Here is a 13,879-nt window from a genome sequence, read left to right as displayed (position 1 = left end):
AAACGAAGATGAAGGTGGGTAAATAATTCACCCGAGACACCGCTGGTTTCGAGCCGATGCCTCGGGCGAGTGGTTCTCAGGTGAAACTTCACCCTCTTCTTGTGAGGATCCATTCTTGACACGGACCTTGAGACAAGCCTGGTGTGGGGCAAAGGCTCTGTGGTCTGGGGGCTTCTGCTCCCCGTGGGGGTGAGTCCCCATCATGGCGACTTACAGGGAGACTCAAGCTGCCAGCTTTCCGGGGCCACACTCCAGGGCGACAAGTGTGGGCTCGATTTTAAACAACCACATAAGAGTTGGGAAACGGGGTCTCTGTGGAATCAGGCAGGGGAGTGACTAAACTATGGGTGTGGGCACACACGCACACACACAAACATACACACAAAGACAGGTGCACACACATGCATGCACACACGCGTACACATACGTGAGCGTGCACGCGCACACACACACACACACATGCACTGCCTACCTTTCCCTTATCGTAGGTCTTAAGTGTAAGGCTTCCGGTGACCCCTCTGCCCACCCGGCTGGGCCCGCCGCGATCCCAGGGTCAGGACCCCGCCCTGCCTGCGCCACCTTCCCCAAGGTGCCCGTTGCTCCCATACACGGAGCCCCTTCCAGCCACTTACGTGTGTGAACCGCCTCTGCTCCTGACCAGCTCCCACCTGGGGCCCAGGCCCCCCGGGAGGCCTGAGCTTGGGCGCCAGTCCAGTCGAGGGACTAGCACATCCTCCAGGGCCGACTTTTACAGTTGTTCCCTGGAGGTTTCTCTGATGCGAAGGTGAAAACTTTTCATATTTTTAAGTCAGTTTTCTCTTTTTCAAAACTTTGCGGATAAAAATGATGGGGAAAAATCATTATGGAGAAAAACTGCTCCATAGTATTTCCTCATGGAAACACTTGTGTCATCGACAAGCTAATGCCAGCTCCCGGCTCTCTTCTTCTCACCCAGGCCTTCTCCTTAACGCTCAGGTTTAAACTCACTTCATCGGGTCGGTTTCTCACCTCGGAGTTAGCTGCCAACAGCGGCTTCAAAACCAGGGGAGGAAGCAACGTTCCCTGGGGGCCAGGGTGGGGGACCGTCCGTGTCCACCCGGCATCGCCCAGCGTGGGGTGGGCTGGGGAGAGGCAGAGCATTTGCATTCCCAGAGCTGTTTGGGGGCGTTAGAGCAGAAAAGTCAGGGAGAAGCCAGGGCCATGTCTGAGCGGCCGCCCCTCCCGCCTGGGTCTGCAGGTGCACCTTCCCAGGGCGGGGGGGGCTCAGGCCCTGGGAGCTGCTTCCTCCTCGGTGTGACGGAGCCAGGACGAGCCAAGCCACTGTCCCCCTGGCCGGGCAGGGCCAGGCAGTGGGTGGGGCGGGGAAAGGGTGCTTTCTTGTGTTCCGTTTTTCCTCGCCGTGGACTTTGAATTCCATGCATGCCTGTCCGATGTGCAGCAAGGCCCGTCCATGCAGTTCAGAGACTTTAACCTGAGCCCTTGGCCGTGTCCTGACCAGGCAGACCTGACCCCCGAGGGAGGAAGGGGCGCCAAGTGACCAGAGGAAAGCCAGATATGTCTCCTGGACAACGTGCTCGGGGACTCTTCCTAAGCCTCCCCGATGGGGAGAGGTCGACGGGGACTCTGACGGCTCACGGCTCACCTGTTTTATGACCAAGCATAACCGCCCACCAGCCCCATTTGCCGCAGAGCAGGGTCTGTTCTGAATTCAGACTTGGCCAGTAAGAGCCCTACAATAAAAACAGTGCTTTGAAGTCCGATCCCCGCACATAAAATCCCCAAATGTGCTTTTACGGAGGCGAGCGAGTGAGTGGTTTGGTTTCACATGCGAACAGTTGTGAATGTCAGAGGCTTGGAGGGAAAGAAACTCAATTGGAAATTTCACCCGAGCCAGGTGTCTGGTTTAAATTTGAAGAAATGAATATATTAAATGTGCTTTATTGAGCTGTCATGCATGAAATTGCATCCTTACGCATCTGAAAAACAGTGGGTCATTTTCTCAGAAGTTTGCAGGAGCTGCCTGGCCTTTTGGGGGGACAGAGGCAAACTCCGGTCCCAGCAACCACCCGACATAGTCCAAAAGCCCCACCCAGCCTGAGAAGGGGCCCCCGATGGAGGGCAGCACGACACGGCTGTGGACACGCCCGGCCGGGGGGCTGAGCCCGGGCATGGAGACTGGCCACCGTGCTGCCCCCACACGGTCCGGGTCAAGGCTCCGCACCAGGCAGGCAGGCCAACAGAAGAGCTGCTCTTCCTGTGTGAAGAGAAGGAAGCAGCACATTTTCTCTTCAGAGAAAGGGGTAGATCCACCCCCGCCCCCAGCATCCATCACACTTGGAGAAACACACACATGTGTTGTGAACAATCGCCCAAGGCCATATGCTGCCATGAAGAGGATTTTGCCTTTTAAGATCGATTTTTTTTTTAAGTTAAGCTGCAAGAGTTCCCTGGTGGCTCAGTGGGCTGAGGATCTGGCATTGCCACTGCAGCGGCTGTGATGCAGGTTCCATTCCTGGCCCAGGAACTGGTAGATGCTGTGGGCTCCACCAAAAAAAAATTAAGCTACAGCGTATAAAATAAAATATTTGAGAGACAGTGTCTTAAAGTCACCTACTTGCTGCTTTTTGTGGCATTCCACAGCAATCCCCTTTCTCCACATTGCTTCCTACCACTCCCAGTACAGGAGCACAAACAAGAGCAGCTGTAAATTCATTCAGCAGGTGGTACACAGCACATGAAGCCATAAACGGGGTCTGAAACCTCTGCCAGCTTTTGCTCCTGCATCTGTAAAGAGACATGACGATACTTCTCTCACAGTGACAAACTCCTATGACACATGGAAATGGCTTCAGGTAGAGCCAGGGAAAATGCTGGCTTTGCTTCTCGCCCTGAACCACACTTAGCATTGTTTTGGCAGCTCACACGTTAGAAAAACGTTTGAAGACAGATTCGCTGCCCAGAGGGCCTGCCGCGCACAGTGGCGGCGGGCTCATCTCAGCCGCTCCTCGGCGTGTGTGCAGGTGTTTGGAGGAAGTGTTTCTTTGGTTGAAAACATCCACCTGAGCTCCTGGGCCACTGTAGCCCTCATCGCCCACGTCTCACCTCCCATCTCCAATGTGAAGTTTGAGCAGAAAACAGATTCTCTGAGACACAAAGATTTCACCAGGGAGAAGTTGGAGAGCCAGACGGCACTTCCCAAAGCAAGAACCTTGCTCACGAGTTTCACTTCAGAGTTTAACACCTCTCCTTCTAAGCCTGGCTCCCAATGCCCGTCCTGGAATCCGGGCTCCACTCTCTCCTGGCGACGCCTAGGCCTCTGGCGGCCACCTGTGCACCTAACAGCCATGGAGGGAGCCCAGGAACCCTCTAATCAGGCATGTGAACGCCCTGTAGCTGCTATGAACTTGCAAAGGGGACACCTTCTCCCCGAGGCTGAAGTGCCACGTGGATGTGAAGTGCTGGGCTTTTTTTAACACTTAAAGCTGCAATTCCCAAGGAGGCTTGGACGGTCTCTGTAACGGAGCAGGAGAGACCCAGGATCAAACCAGCCCACGACCCGACCGCTCATAACTGAAACGCAGCGAAGGAAAGGAATCACGTGGGTGTTCCTGTGTTCCCTGAAGTATCACATGAAACATCCCCAAGCGTTTTGGAAAGGTAACATTTACACCTACAGGAAAGAATGGTGTTACTTGTGACGAGAAGGGGCAAAGCCGTGGGTCCCCAGGTGCCCATCCAGTGACGTCCCTCTGCTTCAGAATTCCCCCGACCATGGCTCTTACAACTTTTTCTCTAAAAGGTCAGTTGGCAAAAAATTTTAGGTTTTGCAGGCTGCACAGTCTCTGCTGCAGCTACTCAGCGCTGTCATCTCAGCTCAAAAGCAGCCATAGGCAACACATAAATGAGCGGGGCTGTGTTCTAATAAAACTATAAGAAGTCAGCCAACCCAAGAACCATTCTTTGCCCGTATCTTTTGTAGCTAAAATGCCATTTTAGTAATTAAGATTGAGCTTTGAAATCCCATCTATTGTCCAAATCTAGACAACTGAGTTTGACCATAGATGTTGCTAAAAGAGACGAGTGAATTTAAAGAAAGAGCAGTCGAATTGTTCCCAAGAGATACGCAGAGAGAACTGACGGGAAGAAAAACATAGAAACTGGTACAATCAGGTCAAGAGGCTTAACATACTTACCAGTGAAACCCACGCGTCGGATAAGAATGTTGGGAAAAACAGTGGTCGAAAACATTGGTAAGTTTGATGAAAACTCTAACTCAACACATTCAAGAAGCTCAATAAATCCTAAGAGGAAGAAACGGCGCAGACACATGCACACAGATGTATAAACCATGTCTACCGAGGCATAGCCCAATCAAACCACTGAAACCCAGTGGCAAAGAAAAAAGTCTTAAAACTAGCCCATCACACGCTGAGGCACAAGCCTAAGAATGGTCACAGTGGGAGTTCCCGTCGTGGCGCAGTGGTTAACAAATCCAACTAGGAACCATGAGGTTGTGGGCTCGATCCCTGGCCTTGCTCAGTGGGTTAAGGATCCGGTGTTGCCGTGAGCTGCGGTGTAGGTCACAGATGCGGCTTGGATTCCTTGTTGCTGTGGCTCTGGCGTAGGCAGGCAGCTACAGCTCTGATTGGACCGCTAGCCTGGGAACCTCCATATGCCGCAGGAACGGCCCTAGAAAAGACAGTAAGACAAAAAAAAAAAAAAAAAGAATGGTAGCAGATTTTTTGACAGATACTATGCTAGCCGGAGGATAATGAGATAAAGGCTTAAGAGTTCAGAGGAAAAAACCTGTCCGCCAAGAATTCTATATCCAACAAAAATATCCTTTGAAATCAAAGAGCCACAGCATGAGACACCACTGCACACCCACTAGAATGGCTACGATCCCAAAGTCTGACATGACCAAGTGTTGGCAAAGGGACTGGGACCTTTGTCCCTTGTTGGTGGGGGTGTGAAACAGTCCAGCCATTTTGGAAAAGCGTCTGGCGCTTTCTTAGAAACATAAACATCTACTTACTGCGATCCAACAATCAGGTCCTATGCGTATTCCCCGAGATAAGAGAAAACTTCCACCCACACAAAGCCTCGCAACCAAAAGCCCACAGCTCCATTGTCCACAACAGCCCCAAGCTGGGACCAACGCGAGGGTGCTCAGGAGCTAAGTGAATAAACGGATGGAGGTGGCGTGGATGTGACTTTGCCAATTAAGGAAAAACACACTACCCGCGGGATCCACAACCAGGAAGGTGTTTTGCAGAAGAGAAGACATCAGACCCGAAGCCTACAGATCACACGCTGTCCTCCCAGGAAAAGCAAGTGTGTTGGGAGGGCAGGCTGATGGCTGCCGGGCTGCACCATGTACTGGGTCCTCCAGAGAGACAGACCCAGGGGGAGACAGGACACGGCGGGTGCAGGGCGTAACTTACCGGCCTGGGAGGTCACTGCGCCAGGGGCCCCCTCACTCCTGTGGCGGCATTCTGTGTCCCCCACAGCAGGGATCCCGTGGGAGGGGGGTGTCTTTGTATATCCTTAATGCCCGGATTAAAGCCACACTTGTTCTACTACCAAAAGAAAAGCCAGCCAGAATTGTCTGATTCATAGTAAAACATGTTTAAAACATTCACTTAATATAAAGAAAATAGAGCTTTCCAGCTGACAAAGAGTTAAAGAAAAGAAGCAGCAGGAATGCTGAGGGGCTTTAAAACGATCTATCTTTGCTTATCCTCCTTGACAGTGTGCCTCTTATGTGTGGGATTCGGGGGATGGTGGCATTCTCTCAGCCCACCTGTAAAACATCTGGCCTTCGTTTCGGGGGAGCTGGTTCCTTGCAGGAGCTGTAATTCATCGGACGGCTTCGGCCTGATCGGGAAAGGCTTGGCTGTCAAGGTGTCGGCGGATCTGCGGATGGGTGATCCTGCGAGTGTGTAAGTGCAGCAAAAACACTATTTAAGCGAAGGGCCGAGGTTTTCAAAGAAGGCTGGGTCAACAGGGATCACACGGGGACGTCTCTCCTCCACGAGGACCGCAGAGAGTGGGCCTGAATTTGGAATAAATCCCAATTTTTTGTTTACAACCTCGTTACATTCTTACTCATCTTGACATATTAACTAAAACCTACTCAACAGTCTATCAAAGAAGAAAGCACATGCCAGTGGAGATTAATTTATGGTTTACTTTAGTATCGCTGACCGAAGGGGCCGTTGTGGGAGCTGTCCACAACTGACATTTCTGCCGTAAGTAAAATGGGGACAGAAAGAGACCTCACTGAGGATCTTACCAACAAAGAAAAGCTAACTTGCCCAGCTCCATTCTAAATCCGACGCGTGCCCCAAAAAACCACTTTTTTCTGTTGGCCAAGAGGATGGAAAGGCCTGTGTTAATTTCTGCACAGGAAATTGCTGAGCGTGACACACAGACGGCAGAGCAGATTCAGTTTTTGCAGTATGATGAAACAGGGCAGGGATCAGGACCCCGAAGGAATATTTCATCTCCAGTGCTTTATGACTGACGGGGGGTTGTGGAGTTCCTTTTTTCTCCCCTTTTATTTTGCTTATGAAGACAAAAACCCAAATCTAAGATATTTGATGACAATTTCCCAAATGCGGGAAGGCGTTTCCTATCGTTGCCCAGAGCACGGCCTGCAGTCACCACGGTGACCCCAGGCGGGAAGGCTCTCCTCAGAGGTGCCCTTCGCCACCTTTCAGGACGAGAAAGGTTTCCACTTCTGGGGTTCCCAGCACAGGTCAGGCTCTGAGAATCCTGGGTGGAGATGAACGTCCCTTCTGACAAATGAGAGACAGACAGACAGACACAGGAGAGAGACAAGACAGACACGTGGAGGCGGAAGCAGAGAGAGAGCGAGGGCCGGTGAAGAGGAGAAACAGCAACTAAATCTCCTGTGTCTGTTTGCTCATTTTTCAGGGTTCAGAGAGGAGTCGTGGGTCCCGGGGAGGGTGGGGAGAGGAGAGCCTACGAATCTCACGACTAGGAGTTTCGTTTCTTCAGCGGCCAGTTTTCTTGAGTTTATTACAAATTGCAGTGGAGCAGAGAGTGCATCGTTTCCCCAGGGTGAGAACAGCTCGCTGCGAGACAAACAACATATTGCAATTAAAGAAAAATAAAACAAACCTTACAGGAGGTGGGCATGGACTTTGGGGACCGTCGTTGGTCCACAGCACCCAGTGCGGGTGAGCAGGACCAGCCGCTGGGGCCGCTGCAGCCTCGCCGCGTCCTCAACCCCCCGGGCACCCGACGCGATCAGCAGCCCCTGCGGTTCCCTCCCAGGGAAACTCACTCGGAGATGCATCTGCTGATGTGAATTCTGTGCCCTTCATTTAAGTACAAAATACCAGTTACCCTGAGGGGCAAGTGTTGGCTCCAGGGCAAGGGTGACATTCCTTTTTAATTTGTTTTTTTTAGGTACATGTTAAAAGTTGAACAAAGGCAGTTACTCTGCCACAGCAAGATGAGAAGAATCGGCAAGTGTCTTGTATCTATTGATGTTTAACCCATTAGAGATTAAAACGGAAGACGTTATATGTATTTTTCGCTTTATTGGAGTAGCGTCGACTTACAGCGTTGTGTTAGCTTCAAGCGCACAGCCAAGCGAATCCGTTATACACACACACATGCCTTCTTTTGTCCTATGTCGGTCCTTACAGCAGGTCGAGTGGCTGTCCCTGTGCTGTCCAGTAGGTCCCTGTTGGTGATCTAATTTATTCATAATAGTGAGAAGTTGTCCCTGTACTGTCCCTTCCTCCTGATTTGTCTGTCCCACTACCTTTCCCCTTTAGTAACCAGAAGTGTGGTTTCAAAACTCATAACTCACAGACAACTGAAGATATTTTAAAACATTTGAAACATTTCACTAAAAATAGCAATGAATTACATAATAAAGTTGCCTGTATGTCAACATAAATAACATTTAATGAGAATATATATATAATTTTTGAGGCAAACACTCCTAAGTGACAGGCATGGTGTTATTTTACACTTCTGAAAATCGAATGTCTGGAGGGGTGAATGCCTGTCTGTGTCTGTGTTAGATCTGCTGACACCGTGTTTTGATGGAAGCGTCGGGAAGACCCAGGGTTGCTCACAAAAGCAGTTAGCAAGGGCAGAGTCACTTGGCAGTGCTTCTGGACAATCCTGGCTCTTCCCGATGCCACCCTGGGTCGGAGCGCTAGAAGGTGAGCTGCCATGGACTCTGGACACACAGATGTGGCCACAGCGCCAGCCCTCACGTCTGCCTCCACTTGGCAGCACCATTCCCTCTGCACCGTCTCACAGCACCAGGCATGGCCATTTGGGAAGTATCCCTACCCTCCGTTACACCCAGACTCCGTTACTTCCAACTATGGACACTTCTCCCTAAACAATATCTGAGTCGCTCTTGCTAATAACACCACGAGAAAACAGCATTGTGCAGCTGGCAGGCTCCCAGTGGGGGTAGAAGACCTCCAAAATTCTCCCGCTGGCACACACACAGGTTGGGTTGTATCCTGGGAATACGCTCTGTCTGCTCGGTCCCTCACCTCTGAGAAAGCATCTACGGGACCCGAGTCTGATCATCAGAGCCGCCCGTCACCCTTCTCTCAGCACCAAGGTGTCGGTGCCCGTGACAAGGGAGCAGCGGATTTTCCCGCCAACTCCAGCCACCGCCCCTGTGCTATTCGTCAAGGCTCATATTTCCCTGCACGCGCACTTCCTGTTTCGACAAGGAAAATATTAAGGAGAGGCACCGCTGGGGCTGGGATTGATGGTCTGAGGACTGGGCCAAAGGCGTTCTTAAGTCCCACTGCTTGGGCCTGGCTGCGAGCAGGCAGAGCTCAGGGTACCTGCGCGGCCTGGGGCCCCGTCCAGATGGATGCCCCTGGCCCTGCGTCTTCCCACCGCGGGTTTTGCACCACTGAGCAAGTGTCCATGGAGTTGCTCCGAGCTAAGCCATGAGCGGGAGAACAGTTAAGCGCCACTCGGACCACTCAGCACCGCTGCCGTTTGCTCTGAGGCCTCCACACAAGAGATCTCATTTGATGCTTTGCTGGTGCTGAGTCCAAACACAGCTGGACAAGTGGAAGGAAACTGCACGGACCTTTGAAAGCACACGGATTTCCCCGTGCCCATAATATTCTAGAAAATGGGAAGAACCTGCTGTCACGCGCCAGGGAGCATCTGAACTCACCCCTCAGACCCTGAAGGAGGGACTGGCAGGGTGACACGGCCTGGGACAGCTGGGGACACTCTGACTGCACCACAAGGAGGCTTCAACAGCAGAAAGCATCCCCTCAGTTCTGGAGCCGGAGTTGGAGACCCAGGCCGGGGGGAACCCTGGCCTCTCTCCAGCTGCTGACAACCCTGGACGTCCCTCGGCTCGTGGCCCCATCCGCGGCTGCTCTCTCCATCTTCCCAGGGCCTCTCTGGGTATGTCTGCACCCAAGGGCCTCTTCGTATTTATTAATTTCATTTCATCATTAATTATTACTATTATTTGGCTGTGCTGTCAGCATGTGGAAGTTCCCAGGCCAGGGATCAAACTGGCGCCACAACAGAGACAATGCTAAATCCTTAACCTGACATGCCACCAGGGAGCTCTCAGAAGCCCCCTTGGATTAGGGCCTGGACGAGGGCTCGTCTTCACTCATTGCACCTGCAACGACCCTCTTGTCAAATCTGGTCACAAAACAAGGTGCCAGCCTTTAGGTCGCCGACAGCCGAACCTGGGGCACAGAGTTCAACACGTAACACGGCTCTCCGTGCCGTCATGAAAGTAGCACTGGAGTTCCTGCTGCAGCACAGTGAATAAAGAGTCCGACTGAAGTGGCTCGGGGTGCTGCAGAGGTGCAGGTGCAAAGCCAGCCCCAGGGCAGTGGGTTAAATGATCTGGCATTGCGGCTGCTGCAGCACTGGTTGGGGCTGCTGCTCGGCTTGGATTCAGCCTCTGACCCGGAAGTGTGTCAAGAAAGGAAAGGAGAAGAGAGGAGACAGCAGAGCACTGCTCTCTGAAGGGCCCCTCAGCGCCCACAGTCCGCAGCCTGAGCAACCCTGACCTGAATGCGCAGGTACGTTTCCCTGCTGTGCTCTCCTGTCTCTGATGAATTTTAAAAGTAATTTCTAACTAACAGCGTGAAGGCCAGGGGGCCGCGATCTCTCTCCCCAGTTAACCAGCCTGTTTAGCAACAGGGTGGTAACAGGTGGCACAACTCACCTCCCCTCGCTTCGTCAGCGGTGTCAGGCCCGCTGGCGAGTTTTCCACGATTTTACCAGGACGTCGCCGATGCACAGGGAGAAGGTTAGTGGCTGTTACTATGGGAACGGCAGCTTTACTCATCACTTCCATCTGTTTTTCCAGGGATGCTTTAAAAGGTGTCCCCAAGACAGGGTTGGGACTACAGAGTCTGGCTCAGCTCCCCAGGGAGTATGTGGCAGACCTGAGAAGAGGCTTTGTCACCAAGCCTCACGTCACCCCCAGGGAAAAGAAAATCGGAGCTTTTCCTTTTCTGGGGGGCCCCCACAGCCACCCCCAAATCCTGTCTCTGTGGTTGTTTCTGGCAGCTCCTCTTGGTCGCTCCTTGTCCTCACTGCCCAGGCCCAATCACAGAGTGCCACCCTCACCCACATTGTGCCATCCGCCCCAAACAGTGCCATCTGCACTTTTCGAGAGGCTTTAAATGCCATCCCTTCTCGGGCTTTCCAGACACTTCCTCTGAGCAGACAGCTCCCCGATTGCTGTTTCTGGGGTTCCCCAGCTCGTCTGCCCTGCAGGCACCCCTGCTGCTGGAACTACCACCCCACACCCCCTTAGGCTCAGCCGGGAACCCCAGCCCCTTGGCACCAGCATCTAGCAGGTGCTCACAGGTTCAGCTCCAGGTGACTTGGCACATTAAGGGGAGGGGACAGAGGGATCCAGGAAGAGGGACCTGCCCTTGAGAGACCTGTCAGCTGGCTCACTCAGGGCCGCCCTCTCACCCACACCCTCACACTCAGGTCAAAGGTCCTCGTTCACATCCCTGCAAAGCTCACCTGGAAGGCCGCCTGTGGGTTTCCTGCCCATCAACCCCCTTCACGGTCAGGAAACTGGAAGTTCAGGGCCAGATACTCCACTGGTCTCTACATACCAGAGCCACGAGGCTGCCTCCAGCCCCCAGGGTTCTGCCTCCAGCCCCCAGGGTTCTGCCTCCAGCTTCCAGGGTTCTGTTCCCAGCCCCCAGGGTTCTGCCTCCAGCTTCCAGGGTTCTGTTCCCAGCCCCCAGGGTTCTGCCTCCAGCCCCCAGGGTTCTGCCTCCAGCCCCCAGGGTTCTGCCTCCAGCTTCCAGACTCAGCCTCAGCCTCACCTCCAGCCCCCATATCCAGCCTTAGCATCTACTCCAGGCACCCGCGGACCAAGGCAGTGTGTGACACCAGCTGTGAGCGCACCCCACTTTGATGGAAGAGTTTAAGTCCTAGCTTTGAGAAATAACTATTCTATGCTAATTATTTGTAGGTGAATTAGACAACTCACAAGTAGTCAGTTGTGTTCCTCAAGGAACACACATGGCTAGGAGCTTTCTAAGTGACATCGCATCTGCAGATTTCCCCACGGGCTCGTGTTTGACTTCCCATTCATGCGATAATAAGCATCATGAGTATAATGATCGGGCCATTTGCCTTGTTTTGGTTAATTGTCAGTAAAAAGAATTCTCAGGGGAAATAAAAGCCAATTTTTTGGTTTTGCATCTAAGACAGGCTATGGTGATCAAGCTACTTTTGAAGGAAAAGCCAGGCCCTTATCCCATTTTCTTTCTGAAGATACTCCAGGTGAAGTTGCTATTTTTACATTCTCTACAGGGAGTTTTGCATTCTAGGAGTTTTCTTGGATGTGAGAATTTCCGGTCATACAGATGACTTATTTTATTCAGTGATACTACTAAATTTCAAGCTTTCAAATCTCTTTTACATTCATTTTTCTCTTCTGCCTTCTTTTCGTTAAAATGCTTCTCTGATACACATTCAGAGGGCTTGCCAGTCTGCAGCCTGACCTCTGCCCAGATTCGCATCCCAAAGCGGCAGAGTGCTCTTAGGTGCAGACAGAAGAGGCGGCTACAGGGCCCAGAGTGCAGGCCTGATAGAGCCTCCTGTCCAAGGGGAAAGTCGGGGCTCGGGGTCTCTGGGTGTGGGGACTCACGTGGCCACAGAAGGGGAGGTGACAGGCCTTCCGGGTCAGACGCAGGTGTGGTTCCCTGTGATTTAAGTTGATTAAAGAGCACCTTCTCATCTGAGCATCCTGTTCACTGTTACTGCCAAGGCGGTCTCTGCACAGATGGCCGGCTTCCTTGCCTGTTGGTGGGTGTCAATCCTCCCACGGGCACCTGGCGCCTCCTCACCTCCAACCCAGTGATTCCAAGCAGACAACTGGGGTCATCTCCTGACACCTGCTCCGTGCTGGGCTCTGGCATGGGTGTTTCTGTGCAGAGTCTTAATTTCTTTCTCTCTCTCTCTTTTTTTCTTTCTTCTTCTTTTTTTTTTTTTTTTTTTTTTGCTTTTTAGGGCCGCACCTGCAGCATATAGAGGTTCCCAGGCTAGGGGTCGAATGAGAGCTACAGCTGCCAGCCTACACCACAGCCACAGCAACGAAGGATCTGAGCCGAGTCTGCAACCTACACCACAGCTCACGGCAACGCCGGATCCTTAACCCACTGAGCGAGGCCAGGGATCGAACCTGCAACCTTATGGTTCCTAGTCGGATTCCTTTCCGCTGCACCATGACAAGAACTCCCAGATTCCTAATTTCTAAGCCCACAATCAAGTTAGTGACTGACAACACTTCCTGTGACGTCTCTTCTTCCTGATGAAGCAGCTGGTGTTTGGGGACCTTGATGACTTTCCCAAAGCTGTGCGCTCCACGCACCACGATCTGCCAAAACTTCACCCAGAATCTCAAGGGTCACATTCCCTTTCTTCCCCACGCTCTGCTTGCTCCCAGACTGCACTGCAGAATAAGCTTTAGGACCTAAGAATAATGCGGGAGGCCCTGGGGGAAACACAGGGCTTTGTGAAAGGGCTATTTAAGGCTCTAACTTCCCAGCCTTGTATAGGTTCCGGTCACCAGATGGTGTAATTTACATCATACGATTTCCACTGAAATTATAGTAGACCTTGGACATTATACTTTATAATCCAAGCAGCCCTTTATCAGCATCATAATAACCTAACCCCCGACCAAGTGCAGGTTAGCGTTTCTTCAAGAGAAGCGCCTCCCGGGGCCTGTGAGCACGTCCTCCCTGGGACCAGCTGTCCCGTTGCCCCACACAGCGCAAGTGAGAGAAAGGCGCGCCTGTGGCGCAGGAAGAGTGCTGCCCCCAGCACCGGCGCTTTCGCCGACGCTTGTCTGGGGGCTCCTCCAACATCACTCCCCCGGCTCGGCCTGCTTTGCTTTTCCGGATGTTAAATCCACTTTCCCTCCCATTGCCCGGCCGCATCTTCTCGGAGGGGAGCCAGGCCGCCCGGCGCTGGAGGGCGGGCTTGGGGTGCGTCGGCACGCTCCGTCCGAACCGCCTCGGTTCCGCCGCCTTCCCTCCTGCGGGAACCCAGGCTCCGTCCTTGAGGCCACAGACAGAGCAGAGGGAGCTGGGCTTGTGCAGATGATGATGACCTCAGCCTTGGCCGCAGGGCTCCCCCAGGGGGACGCGGCAGACAGAGCCACCACCGCACCCGTAGACAGGCTGGACCAGCGCTTGCGGCGCTGCCCCCACAGCGGCATCTTCCCATCATCTGCGCCGGGACCCGGGACCTGGCCAGTGGGCTGGGCCCCGAGGCCAAGAAGCTGGCGCTCAAGGCGCGAGAGGTTTGGTCCCACGAGGCCAGGTGTTTCCCAGGGCCCCGCTGG

This window comes from Phacochoerus africanus, chromosome 2 (assembly GCF_016906955.1).
Source record: "Phacochoerus africanus isolate WHEZ1 chromosome 2, ROS_Pafr_v1, whole genome shotgun sequence".
Lineage (NCBI taxonomy): Eukaryota > Metazoa > Chordata > Mammalia > Artiodactyla > Suidae > Phacochoerus > Phacochoerus africanus.
The sequence above is the reverse complement of the archived record's forward strand: the minus strand, read 5'-3'. Positions refer to the sequence as shown.